This window comes from Euphorbia lathyris, chromosome 3 (assembly GCF_963576675.1).
Source record: "Euphorbia lathyris chromosome 3, ddEupLath1.1, whole genome shotgun sequence".
Classification (NCBI taxonomy): Eukaryota; Viridiplantae; Streptophyta; class Magnoliopsida; order Malpighiales; family Euphorbiaceae; genus Euphorbia; species Euphorbia lathyris.
The window spans coordinates 98,960,795-98,976,016 of NC_088912.1; the positions used below are offsets into that span (position 1 = coordinate 98,960,795).

The window sequence follows — 15,222 nt, forward strand, 5'->3', positions numbered from 1 at the left end:
GATTTGGATTGGATAGATCAACACATGAATTGGCAACATTGTCTGAAATTTGATCTATTAGACATAGATCCTATGGATTGCAATGTCTTGTATCTTTCAACGGTTGATGGAATATCACAGATCAATCGCATTTACTCATTGAATATAGAAAGTAAAGAGACGAGGGGGATCTCCATTTTTCCACTGCAATCGTCAATCAGACTATTACATTTATTGAACCGATCTGGCCGGCATCAGGCCCTAGGTTGCCAAACTCCGTTTCAATAGTAAATCGGGTGCAATAGTGTTATTTGTTAACATAGTAGTCAATTCAACTAAATATGTTCGTGTTTATAGCCGCTTTCATCAATTCTATTAACTTATTTTGCTGATTTAAGAACAATGTTTTGTAGATTTTAATTTGTTGACCGTATGTTTATGTTAATTTGATATAGGAATTGTTTATTTGATAATATAATAAGTAAATTCCAATTTTTTTTTAAAGCACATTGTAGCATTTAAGTCTGTTAAAGTCAAAACATAAATTGAAAGCAATATAATCCTCTGAAACTATGTTGATTACAAACTCCTTTGTGAATTTTGGAGCAGCTACAATTAATATGCTAATCAACAAGAACTGAGTTCCTAAACTCCGGTACTCAAGGGTGGAACCGGTGGCCAGGGCTCTAGACCCCTGCCGATACAATTTGGAAAGCAATACATGAGAATTAATGAAAAGGAGCAAAATAATCCTCTGAAACTATGTTGATTACAAACTCCTTTGTGAATTTTGGAGCAGCTACAATTAATATGCTAATCAACAAGAACTGAGTTCCTAAACTCCGGTACTCAAGGGTGGAACCGGTGGCCAGGGCTCTAGACCCCTGCCGATACAATTTGGTTCAACTGCTCTAGACCCCAACTTTCTTGTAAGATGTTGTTATATAGCTCTGCCTCGCAATGTGGCATGTAGAATAGTGTTGGCTTTGTCACACATCCGCGCCCATGCTCGTTTATGGGGCAGAACAGAACAACCTAGTATTTCCAGGACTTGAGATTCTATTGAAGAATGAACTGGATCAAAAACTTCGATGTCCCCTATCAAACTTAACACTTTTTTCGTTAAGACCGCGATGCTCAGCTGAACTCTAGGAGTTTCCTACGATTCAATGCTGCCAATACCATATATTACCATCAGCATTTTCAACTCTGAGCCCAGAACATTTTCAGCTGTCGATCCGATCAATCATTTTCGATGTTGAATACATTTATTGTGCTTCTTTCCATTTTACCATCGTAATATGATCGCTTCAGTTTCTCTGTTGTCGGATCTACTAGATGATCAGAACCTGAAAAGATGTTGGTGCTCGGAGATGATGCTCCGTAAGTATGGTTCAACTTAGACGTGAATTTGAATCTCAGAAGCAATGAATTAGTCATAACTCCAACAGAACTTAAACCCATGAGAGCTCCCGAGATTGAATCTCAGAAGCAATGAATTAGCAGTAACATGCCAGCTGCAATTGGAAATTCAAAGCTGGGTTAAGATCAAATGATAATGTGGAATAGAACAGTAAGTTTTTGGTTTCTTTTACATCAATTTTATACTAAAATGAGGACCAAAATCTATGACAAAGCAGCTATATTGCATGGAAATTGACACGGAAATAGAAACAGATATCGGAAAATCATATTTGTTAAAAATATAGGGGTATAGACAAAGCAACTAGGTTACATGGAAGCCGATATGGATGGAAACAGACACCGGAAAAACCATATTTGTTAAAAATGTAGGAGTATAGACAAAGCAGCTATGTTGCATGGAAGCTTATATGGAAATGGTAACCAACACCGGAGAACCATATTTGTTAAACATATACAGGTATATATTTACAAATAAAAAATACATGCAAGTTTATATAAAAATCTATGAACTTATAATGCATGTGATTGTTTGTTAGCCCATGGCTGCTGCTGCTGCTTTTCCGTTTTCCACGACGAGGTAAGACAACTGTCCATTCTCCCTTACCCTTATGTTTAGGGTGGGTATTTTAGCAGAAGCAGCCATGTTGGTGTAAGGTCCAGAATGATATTATAATGCAAAGATTCAAGCCGCGGTATACAAGAGTTATTCGACACATTGTTCGCAGGTATTTGTTGATGCAATGAATGTTCAAATACCGGGCGCTCCAACCTATTTGAAAACCACAATAGTTCTATCAGAAGGGATAAACATCACATGAGTATGTTTACTACTAAATAGAGAAGAAAAAGTATTGAATAAAAGGTGCACCATGAGATTTAATCAACCTAGATCTTACGGTACAACAACAAAACCTAGATCTCACTGTAAATGAATAAATTCATTTGGTCACTAAGGTCAATGTGAACACTGCTGTACTAATAAAATGCAGCGGACGACATCATCACGAGTCATCGTGAGTATGTTTCAAAAGCAGCAGACAATATCATCACGAGTCATCTAAAGAAAAATATATGAAACCACACTCATTCTCGCTATCACGAGCGCCATGGATCTAGGATCCCTAGCGCCTTAGTGCGCCATAAGCCTTTAATAACTAGGGTCCCAGCTTGAACAGAATCTATAACATGAGTTTAAATCTGCTTCTGGAAAAATAGAAAAGTAACCGAAACAAAAGCTGAATGTAGTATTATAAGCCAATTTCTCTAGACCAAAGAGAAGGAGCTTGAACCTGATGAGAAATCCTGGCTGCTCTGAGTTAATCTATGACAATTCAAAACAAAATTCAGTTTTACTCCATGGCCTTTTTTAAGAAATGTTTTAAGATTCCAGTTTTCTGGCACTTCACATGGCTCTTCTTTATAACCTTCAAAGCATACAAGCTTATTTCAGTCAAACTACCATGTAATTTGCACTTACTACTCACCCATGATTCCAGTTTTCTGGCAGTTCACATGCCTCTTCATTATAACCTTCAAAGCATACAAGCTTATTTCAGTCAAAACACCATGAAACTTACTACTCACCCATGATGCATGGAAACCGATACCGTAAAACATTATTTGTAAGAAAAATTAGCTAGGAAACGGTAATAGAAACCTAAAAGAAACCGAAAAGGATGTGAAACGCCAAAACGCTAATGAAAAAGAGTTTCTATGCAACATAGCTACTCACAGCTCCTAACTACTCACACGCATTATATACTGTATTGAAATCAGCTGAAGAAACAGCTAGACTAGTGTTGCTGCAGATATCATTAGCCAGCAGCAAAACAGTGAAGCTTCTCCATATGTTGAAAGCTTCAAACTACACAGAAAATAGAAATTTGGCATAGACAAACAGAAATCCAATGAACAATTTAATAGAGCCATTAGAGAAACTCTAGTGGTGGTATTAAAGGACCAATCTGAAATTTTACCGAGACTCCTAGCCACTAGAACTACCAAAAAATCAAGTCGCCAGAATCAAGCGAGTCGCTCGATCCAGCGACTTGCTTGCTCTAGATCCATGAGGAGCATACTATACGCGTCCCATGGAGGAAGAGATACACGCGCAGTGCAAGGAGACAGATGTGAGGCAGATGAGGCAGATGTAATCTTCAATCGCGCGTTGAACGATATTATTTTGAAAGTCTTGTAATTAAACATGGCCCACCACTAACCTTTGTCTTTGCGTAATTTATTTTTTAATCAATAATAAAACTAAATGTATCTTTAGTTCTTATTTATTGCTGTTTTTCTTAAATATTATTGGTGTGTGTTCAGGGTTTAAAAATAAAAAATAAATTTTGCTTAAAAAAATAAAAATAAAACATAAATTTCAATACATAAGTTTCTGGCCTTCTCCTTCAAAAAAAGTTTATGACCTTCTTCCTAATTTTTTTACCATTGTTCAAAAAAAGTTTCTGACCTTCCCCAAATTTAGACCTAATATTACAATTTAACTCTTAAACTTGTCCAATTGTAAAACATAACCTCTCAAACTTGTCCAATTATAAAACATAACCCAAAATTGCTGACATGGACTCCAATTGAAAAAACACGTGAAATACAAAAGTTGCAACACTCATGGAGTGTGATAATCAGATTTTTGGTGTGATATGAATCCAAGGAAACGTTTTTACGGCTTCTTCAAGTACAGGTTAAAAAAATTCTCAATTTAGGGTTATGTTTTACAATTGGACAAGTTCAATGGGTAAGTTGTTACAATTGAAAGTTGGAGGGGGTAGTTGTAGCATTAGGACAAGTTCATGGGGTTATTTGTGTATTAGGCCTTTTATTTATCATCGTTTCTATTTGGATTTTTTTTGTCAATCTCATAATTTTGATCAAAAACTGAAAATTCGCTCTCTAAAATCACAGATCCAAACAACAATAATTGAAATTATGAAAATAATTGCTGCGTGTCAACCTGAGAATCCCAGAAATGGATGATTACGAGTCGAAAACATTAAAATTTATATTTTTTTATCAAAGAAATCATGAAAATAATACATATTATTTATGACGACTTTATATTTTTCATCACAAAAAAATTGGACAATTTTATATTTTTCGTCACAAAAAATTTGTCGATTTTTCATAAAGTTTTTGTATGCTTATGCGGATGAATCTCCTGCCTGGTCTATGGGCAGGCGGGAGATTCATCCCACCTGACCATAGGCGAGACGGGAGATTGATCCGTCTAGGTATAAAACATGCTGATTCTCTAAAAAAAATAGTTTTGAATTTTTTTTATGAAAATGATAAAATTATCCAAATAAAAACATTAATAAATAATTTAGAGGCGGTAAATAATAACACTCAAAAAGTAAGGAATAAGCCTATATACATGATTTATATAGACAAGTAAAAATCTACAAAGTGCAGAAAAAACTTGAAAGATAAGAAAACGAAAAAAAAATATACTTTTTACGTTTTTTATTGTATTTTGTCCTTTCTTACCATTTTCATGTTTTTTCTATTATCATGTTTTTTCTGTTTCACTGTATTTTTATGTTTTTCATATTTTATTTCCGTTTTTACGTTTTCTTTTTCTGTTTTTACTGTATCTTTTATGTTTCCGGTTGTCACGTTTTCACTTTTCCTTTTTATGTTTTTTCACGTTTTCTGATTTTCTTTTTCTCTTTTATTATAATATAAACTTTAGATGAAAATAAAAATTAAAAACTATAAAATATTTTTTGATATCACAACCAAATAAAGGAAAATATTTTATTTTTCAACAAAAAAAAAATTACCCTTAATATTTTTCTACAAATATATATGAAACCTTAATTAAATTGAAATTAAACAAAAAATGAATATTATTCTTCCTAAATTAAGGTGAAGGGGCATTATAACATTTTGGGGCATAATAAACAAAATACCAACAAATAGAGTGCAATCAAGTAATAATAACCATCATACCATTAAAAAAAAAAGTTATCATCATTGTAATGGTTTAGTGATAGGAAAATATTTTCATATGAATTACCATAGGATATATTTTTTTTATGTCTTAGAGCCTTGACGCAATGGTAAACGTTGTTGTCGTGTGACTCAGAGGTCACGAGTTCGAGTCATAAGAGCGGCCTCTTACCAAAAAAATTGATAGGGAAGGCGTGCCCCCAGTACACCCTTATGGTGGGACCCCTCTTCGGACCATCGCTTAAGCGGGAACGTGTAGTGTACCGGGCCGCTCTTAAATTGAAATTATAACACAACTAGACCTGTTCATGGGCTGGCTTGGCCCGGGCCTAACCGGGCTTGTCACATACTTATTTTTTGCAAGCCCAACTAAGCCCGCACTATATTTACATCGGGCTCGGATCGGACTGGGCCAAGCTAAAAGAACTAATTCCCAAGCCCAACTCGGCCCGGCCCAACTAATATCTTTGTATTTTTTAAAAATTAAAATTAAACTAAAAAATTAGACTATAAATAAAAATAATAAAATACAATAAACTAAATTTTAGAGTATTATTTCAATAAAAATCAATTAACGCAATCCTAAATAAAAAAAATACTTTTTTGATAGTAATAAATAAAATAGTAACAAAAATATGTACATGTTTACCAATTCGAAAAAATATATGGTTTGGAAATTTTTATGTTGAAGAAATTTAAATTTTTTATTTTTGGAATATAAAGTTTATTAAACTATAAAAGTTATTAAATTAAAATTATTATCAAAATTTCGGGCTGGACTGGGTTGGGCCTGGATTTTGAGACAAATCCCAAGCCGAACGTACTTTATATGCAGGCCTAAGCGGGTTTGAACCGGGCCGGACCTATTACGAAATATATACGTCCAAGCCCAGTCTTTGAAGAACCGGTTTGGACGGACTGGACAGGCCAGTGGGCTTTTGAACACGTCTAAACACAACCCAAAATAAAAAAGGAATACTATGCTTGCGAAATTAAGGTGGAGGAGGAATTACGGGCATTTGCTCGTAACAAAACAAAATGTTTAATATATTTTTAGCCCCTTGAATTTGTCTATGAAAGTCAATTGCCTCACTGTTGTAGACACCGAGTCGGAGGACCTGTGACGAAAACCTGAAAACAAGACGGTTGAAGCGATTGATTCCGGAAGTTTTGAAAAATATATAAAGAATAATAAGCGAAGGAAAATTAGCGGCACGGCGCGGGTGCTTAGCGGCATCCGGCACGCGGACGACAATGGTCGAACGCCCGCTCGGCGGCGCGGGACGTGCGCTCGGCGTCCGTCGGACGCACCGCAAGTGGCACGCTCTCGACGTCCGAGCAATGCCCGGGTCCGGTGGCACGGGGCGCGCTCTCGTGGGCCGCTGAGCGCACGTGCCCGGTAGCGCGAAGCGCGCGTTCGGCGGCCGCGACGTGTGAGCGTCCGGCGGTGCGGGACGCGCGCTCGGCGGCCGCGGGGTGCGCACGCCCGATGGCTCGAGGCACGCCCCGAGGGTCGTCGGGCGGGCGCCCAACCACGTCGGGCGAACGCCCGACGGAGGTTGGGCGCGGGCGCCCAACCTAGCGTTGGGCGCTCGCCCAACGCCGTTGGGCGATCGCCCAACGATTGTTGGGCGGCCGCCCAACAAGGTTGGGCGGTAGCCCAACACTAGGTTGGGCGGCCGCCCAACCCCAATGGGCGACGCCCAATTTCTTTTGGGCGTCGCCCATTGGTCCGGGGACCCGTTTGCCTATAAAAGGCACGGATCCCCATGCAAAAAAAAGAGGAAAAAGGAGAGGGAGGAGGAATCCTTAGAGAGCTTCTCACACTAGATATTTTTCTAGAGAGAGGAAGTTGATTTTTTTAGGAAAAAACATTTTTTTCCCTAAAAATTGAAAATCTCTAAATTTCCTAAGTTCAATTTTTACTAAATTTTTTATAAAAAATGGGAGCTCGTGGTTCGTGGAATCAATCGGCTTCAACTATCAGATACCGAATTCAAGGTATTATCTGAGGACTAGACTCTTTATTTTATTTAATTTATTCTCTTCTTCTATTTTTATGCTATAGTTTTTATTCATTTAGTCATTTATTTATTTTGTCACATTTTATTTAATTAACGTATTTATTTAATTTTCGTTTCGTGTTAAATAAAATTCGGTTTTGTTTTAAAATAAAAAAACCTCGTTTTTGATGTCCCAATACGAACCGTGATCCGATAAAAGGTAGTTCGGGTATCGAAAACGTTGTAATTACAAGTTTTTAATTTAAAAGGAATTTCCCAAATAATGTTTTGAAATAAAAAACGTCGTTTAGGAATTTCCGTTTTCGACTATGATCCATCTTTGGTAGTTCGGAAACCCAAAACGATTGAATTAGATTTAATTTAAAGCTTTTGAATAAATCTGGAAACATTTAGGAGTGCTGCTGTAATTTACCTATTCTGTCACTAAATGCTGTTTACCGACGGATTTTCCGTCGGTAAATCTGTCAAAATGTAAAAAATGCCATTTCAGTCCCTTTTTCTTAACTTTTAAACTTTTAATCCTTAGTACATATATATAAATATGTAATATATGTTTTTCAAATTATTTTAGAACTTTAGCATATATAATCATTCTAGAATATTTGTATATTATTATTTATTCCATTTTACAATATAAGTATAAGTATATATATGTATTCCTTTTTATTAATTTGGATTATGTTTTAAATGTTAGTTATTTGGTATTTTGAGAAATAATTAATATATATTAGCATATGGTATTTTTGGTATTTAAAACTATAGTAGTTATGTATATGTATAGTTTTTGGAACATTTGGGTTATTTTAGTGATTATTGAATAAAATTATTTTGGGATAAGAATTATTTTCTTAGTTATAGGATCTACTTATTATTTTCACATTTTCAAAGTATGGATATATTGTACCTATTATTTTTATATATACATATAGCTTCTTTTGTATTAACTCTTATTTTATATTCTATTTTTGATTTAAATGTATATACGTATGTACAAATTATTTTCTTTACCCTTTGAGCCCATTCATGGGTCCATATTTCAAATGGGCTTTATTTAAGTGTAAATATTAGTTAAAATAAGTTTATTGTTGTAATTATAACAATTAGAGAGTCCATTAAATAAGTGGGGAAAATAAATCACAAAAAGAGAGTTTTCAATTGAATTATTTAAACTAATGAGTTTTTTTTTCTAATGTAAATAAATAGAGTCATTCTTGTTAATATTCCAAATCGTCTTCAAAACACCACGTTTTAAAACCTTAATCCGTTCCAAAGGCGGATTAAAGGATCATTGTAATTAAAATCGTTTTCTTTGCAAATAATAGATTTTTGAATCATTTTCTTAAAGGATTTGTACAAAATGAAATTGACTTGTATGTTTAACCACGTTTTCTTATTAAAAGGTTCTTTATCTCAAACGTTTTCAAATACTCGAGTCGTTCCAACGGCGATTCGTGTAAGCTTCATCAAACGAGGTTTTAAAACGCTCCTAAATCGTTCCAACGGCGATTAAGGTGCGAACCATGTAAATAAAACTCGTTTTGGGGAAATAAGTTAGTGTAGAATAAACACACAACATAACATTTAAATACGGTTGTAAATAAATCATTTCTTTCTTCCCTCTCTGTGTATGTATAAACATAAATGGGTGATTCTTTACCGAGGTGGCTTTTCAATATCATATGCTCAAAATGGTTTCTAAAAAGAGAAAGAAAAGGGTTTCAAATGAATTTTAAACTTAAAGAAGTATACGATTAGTCCGTTATCGCCTAACATGCTGAGTAGGAGGCCGGTGGTTCATAACCGAGCGATGTCGGGGTGCCTAGTAGCCTTTCTCTAGAAAGGAGCTAGCCTTCTCGGCTCGTACCTAAGTTTCCCGAACCCACACCGGTCTCCCACAAGGGATCGGTGTTCATTTTCCCATTCGTGGGTGACGACTCTTCCATATCTCCGAGCTCCGGTCCTGCCGAGCAGCTTGATTCCACGATTGGTTGCTTTCGGCGCCAATCACCGCTTACGTCGCCATGAGGTTGTCCACCCCCCGGTCTGCCCGGGAGATTAGGCCGCGGCACCTCGTCTAACAAGTGGCGACTCTGCTGGGGAAGCGAGAAATTTGATTCCGGAAGGCGTGTATTAAGCCCTTAATGGGGACGGATCGTTTTACTTCTTTTCGTATGCATTCATATGCATTATTGCAAACCCTTTGGGTAATTTCCGCGAAACCTCTAGCGAGAGTCCATTCGTCGCTCGAAAGAGGCTAGCGTAAGTTCCCCCTTACAGTAAGGCGCCAGAGGGTCCCCATCCATTCGTTAGGGGCGAATCTGTGCGGTCCTGTGAGGTCCCGCGGTCAGCCGTGTCAGCATATAGTAGCCTTAGAAGTTTCCATAGGATTATCCGTTACTATTTTTGATGTGATAAATGAATCAGTTCGTGTTTTCAAACCGCCATGATACGTGTCTAATCCTAAATTATGTAAAGAAAATGAGACGATGCGTTAATATATACTCATGAATCGACATACTAATTACCCTAAAACATCGAAACGATTTGAACTAAAGACGACTTAGTCATCTCATATGAATGAACATGTGCGACCCGTCTTGTCCTTTTCGGTGTCCCGATGAAGGCACATGTTCAGGAAATGTGTTATGACGTAAGCACGTATTAGTATGAATCGGTTCGCTGTTAAGGATAGTTACATCTCGATACAAAAGACTATATTAACAATAGCCGTTATTCACATTCTTTAAATAAGTTAGGATAAAACGAGATCATGACGAAACGAAAACGAAGAACATTTCTGTTTCGAACGACCCTATCGTAACGTGAAAAGTTTTGCACGAGTAGCTCGTCCCTTCCGAATGAAAGACGAGCTTTTACGTTATGCCTCGTGTCATTCTTAAGAGAAATGGATGTGTCCGCAAAGGTGACTAAGAAAATAAAAGAAAAGAAAAATGAACTAAACGACCAAAATCATTCCGAGTCTATGATATATGTCAATCTCAAGAGTAGTTAAAGAAAATAAACCAATGCCGTTGAATACGTGACTCGAACGAGTGTATACCCTGTTTAAAACTTTGAAACCGAATTAAGCCAAACCATATAATTGCGCCATATGGACGAGACTGCGGGTTTTGACTAACGACTCGATCATTTCGACCGTTACCAAAACTGTAAGAAATATGGCCCGATATACGTGTTTGCTTAAATTTGCGCCTAAAGGAAAGAAAACGGTGATATCCTCGCTTCGAACAAACACACGATTTAACGAAAGGTTGGTTTTCTATAACCACACTAAGATGATATATCCCGTAGGATTGGGAAGAACAACGAACTGTTGCTAGCCGAAAGGTTACCGTGCGCTCAAAATAAGACTCGCCGTCTTTTTCACGTAGCTAAAATGAGCAAACGGATCCTCGACGCTAAGAACAAACGCGTTACGCGATGAGTCCGTTCCCTAAAATAAAATCCAAAAGTGATTCCATCACTAAATAAACATGTGGTTACGTCTCTCGATAGATCCAAAAGATCCCGTTGTAATCCAAAATCGAGACACGAACCCACGCGAACAAAAGGGAACGAGTCATCGACAATAACGAATGATTGAACTAGAAGAATAACTCGAACCACGTCTAAAAACTGAGATGCGCTCAAAGGGAGTCAAAACCCGAATTAATGCGTCTCGCAAAAGGACAAAAGACGAGTTATTCTGAAAGGACAATCCAACTTGGTCAATTTCTTAGTCACCAAACGTAGATACGTCAAAACGAACTGTGTTGTCTGATGAATGATTTAATTTCCCGCAATAATCGGCGACATCACGCGTCCCCTGGACCGCAATATGAGCCAAAAACCAAAATCCTAGAAAAGAGACCTGGACCGACGAGTGTGTGGAGGAATAAGGGTGGAAGAGAGATGTTGTGATACATGTAAATAGAACTAACGTTTGTTCTTCTTATCTTATAATCGTAAATAAATAAACGCACACACCACGAATCATGCATATAAAAATCATGCATACATACTAATGGATACCGTTCGCGCAGATGTCATCATTAGGCGGTTGTGGTATCGCGAGAGTAATCGGCTTGTCAGACAGTTTGATCAGCTACGAGTAGACAGTTCGGAATCAGTAGTTGTGGCTTCTGAATCATCTTCGTCTGGGTATACTCAGTCTTCCTTCAGTATGTCTGCGACCGATGAGAAAGTGGCTGAATTGGAGAATTCTGTGAACAATATCAATGATCAGCTGGCCGCGATCTTGGCCCAGCTAGCTGAGTTAGCACTGAAGGACAACAAGAGTGGTAGTAAGCGTGCTGAGAATGAGGTGAACGATGGCCCTCGCTTTGGGAATAAGGAGGATTATCAGGATTATATCCGAAAACAGTTAGAGAAAGAGAAAGCTAAGGAAGAGGAGTGGAAGCAACACATCACACAGGAAGTGCAGGACTTGCGCGGAGGAAGTTCCGGGAGTCAGGACTTTTATAACTTGAAGAATTGTTTATCGGCAACAGCTTCGCCTTTGAAATTTCGGCTCCCCGACATGAAAAAGTTCGATGGAACTGGAGATCCCACCGCTCACATGAATCAGTATGTTGCTGTGATGAAGCACACGATCCTAACTAAGGATCAAGTCCTGGGGCTGTTTAACACCTATCTAGAGGGGGCTGCCCTCACATGGTTTCATGCATTGCTGATGGTAACAAAGAGGGATTGGAAGGAATTAGCGAAGTCATTCATCGCTCAGTATAGCTTCAATACCATGCTTGAGGTCACTTTCAAAGAGTTAGAGAGCACTAAGCAACAGGCTGGGGAATCCTTTTCCGATTTTGTGAAAAGATGGAGGGCTAAGGCCGCAGTGATGAAACAAAAGCTGCTCGAGCAGGATCATATCCGAATGGTGGTTGGCAACACGTTGCCGTATATCAAGAATGAGTTGCGGTATATGCCGTTTACGGATTTCAATCAGATGTATAGTTGTGCCTTGACTGTCGAAGGTGATGGGGAGCCGAAGAAAGCTTATACCAAGTGGACGAAGTCTGGATATAGTGCCGGAGGGCCTAGCGCGAGTACGGAATCTGCAGCAGTGAAAGTGGTTGATCTTAATGCTATTGAAAAGAGGCGGTTCGCCAAGTTCGATCAGACCTATGCTAAAGTTTTCAAGCGTCTGCAGAAAAAGGGATTGTTGAAAGCCCTTACCCCGTATAACAAAGCTCAACCTACTCCGCAGATTCAGGCTAGAGGGTACTGTGAGTTCCACAGCAGTTATGGACATACGATTGAGAATTGCGAGAGGCTGAAACACGAAATCCAAGATTTGATTGAGGAGAAGAAGATAGCTGATCCTTCGTCAGCAAACCCTTCCGTTAGGCGCAATCCATTGCCTAATCATAGGGTGAGCGTGATCGGAGCTGGTTTGATAGAAACTGTAGTGATGGAATCCTTTGAGGAAGATGTAGAGGAGTTGTTGGACTCCGTCGAAAAAAGCAATGTGGGAAAAGGTCTGTATGTGTCCTTCTTGGGTGAGGAACGAGAGGATGAACCGATGGAAGAAGGGTCAGATGGTGGAGCACCGTATGATGAGGATAGTGCTGAAGAGACCGGAGAAGGGTCGTCTCGGACTATTGTGCCAGATTTGAGTTTGTTTAGTGGAGGAAGAGATCCCGAGGTGCACTTGCGTGAATATATGCACAACATGTTTATTGAATCCTTCGGAGTAGATGAGATTGCTCAGTGGTTTCATCATTCGCTGGTAGGCGAGCCTTTGGAGTGGTTCCACTCATTACCCGACTCTTGCAAGCATGATTGGGATCAATTATCAGATTTATTCTTAGAAAAGTACCAAAGAGCCGAGGACAGGGCCGCAGAGCGCTTCGCAATGCGGATTGGACCTATCAAGCGTCCGCTACCGAGGGTTAGCAAGTATAATGGCAATAAGGATCCTATGGAACACCTTCATTTTTACTTGTTGGCTATGGCACCCTTGGGTTTTAAAGAAGAAGAGATCACTAGCTTGTTTTGTAATTCGTTGATGGGTGAACCGTTAATGTGGTACATGTCGCTGTCGATGTATGTTAAGACCGATTGGGCAGCAATGACGAAAAGATTTATCAAGGAGTATACAGTATGGATGCTGGCAGAGCAAACCCCTGACTCCCCGTCTTACCAAACACCTGATGCGGTGTTAGCAATGCCTAGGTATGGTGGATACCAGGATCCTGTGGAGCATGCGAGGATATTTCGCAATCATATGTATGACGCCGGATTTCCGCAGTGTGAGTTGCATGAACATTTTCCGGAAACCTTGATGGGTGAAGCCTTATTGTGGCATCAGGGTCTATCAAAGGAGGAGATGGGTCATTGGATACCGCTCCGAAGTGCCTTTATGGCAAGATATGAAATGTACATTCCATGGACGGGATCCCTGGATGATCTGGACAGGATTAGGCAATTCCCCGAGGAACATTTTGTGGATTATGCTAGAAGGTGGAGGCACCGTTATGAGCAGTGTAATGAGACAATGAGCGATAAGGTGCAGCTTATGTGCATACAACGAGGTGCTATTCCGTTGGCCGCAAGGAGGATGAGCCGGGTGTCCCTCCGTGACTATGATGAGTTGATAGGTTGGGCTTTGTACGGATCGGCGGATCCCTTTTTCCTGAATCCAAGTGTTCCTCACGTCATGGATTTAATGGTCGTGGACATTTGGGAGAGTTCCTCGGACGAGGAGGATGCCGATCGAAGGGTTCCTATTAACATTTGGGACGAATCGGATGATGAGCCGGAAATTGCGGTAATGACGAGATCAGGTCGTGTGGCCGAGGGAAAGGCACCAATGGTAGAGACTGAGATTGGAAAAGGGTCGGCTCCTAAGCCCGATGACCAAGTTCTTGAGCAGTTGAAGAAGACGCAAGCTAAGTCTACGGTCTGGGAAGTTTTATGCCATTCTAAGTACCATCGTGAGAACCTGATGAAGGAGTTGCAGAATTTGGTTATTTCCACCGATACTGAGCCGGCAGCGCTAGTAGGGGCAATTATGGCTCGAAAGAAGACTGAGATCACATTTACCGACGAGGATCTCCCAGAAGAGGGGAAGGCTCATAATAAGCCATTGTATATCTGAGCGGAAATTAACGGGAAGAAGACTAGCTGTGTGATGGTCGATGATGGATCGGCCATTAATGTTTGTCCGTTGAAACTCTTGTCGAAGTTGGGAGTGGAAAGAGGAGACTTGACGGCCTCTGAAACAGTGATTAGAGCATATGACGACAGCCGTAGGCACATTGAAGGAGTCTTCAAGGCCAAGTTGAAAGTGGGGCCGCACGAGGAAGAAACTGAGTTCACGGTGTTGGATATCCCGGTAACTTTTGCTGTGCTGTTGGGACGCCCTTGGTTCCATAAGTTAGGAGGTGTGCCCTCCACGCTCCACCAAATGATTAAGTTCCCCTTCGGGGAGGAGATAGTAACAATTAGAGCTAAGAAATTAAGCTCGGTGGCAGCATTGGGAATTGAGCCTCAACTTTTCTCCGGATTCCAAGTCTCCGGGATTTACGAGTCGAGCATGACCACCAATGTGGTGAAAATGATGAAGGGAGGTTTCATCCCGGGAATGGGTTTAGGAGCATACCATCAGGGGCTGCCAGAGTTTCCGGACTTTAAGAGTCAGAAAACCCGGAGAGGTTTGGGATATGAGTAGGGGAGTCCGTCCAATGCGAGTGCTGAAGGAAAAGTAGGCTTGAGGAAGTATTTTGTGAGCGAGGGGCATGGGAAGGCATATTCAGGAACCCCCGAGGCATGGACTAGCACGGAAGGGAAGATTCTTCCAGGGTTC

At 39.5% G+C, this 15,222-nt stretch overlaps 1 pseudogene; it reads right to left on the reverse strand.

Annotated features, from left to right (window-relative positions):
• Positions 1-707: 707 nt before the first annotated feature.
• LOC136221770 (protein SENSITIVITY TO RED LIGHT REDUCED 1-like) overlaps positions 708-15,222 on the reverse strand; it is a 79,786-nt pseudogene continuing 65,271 nt past the window's right edge.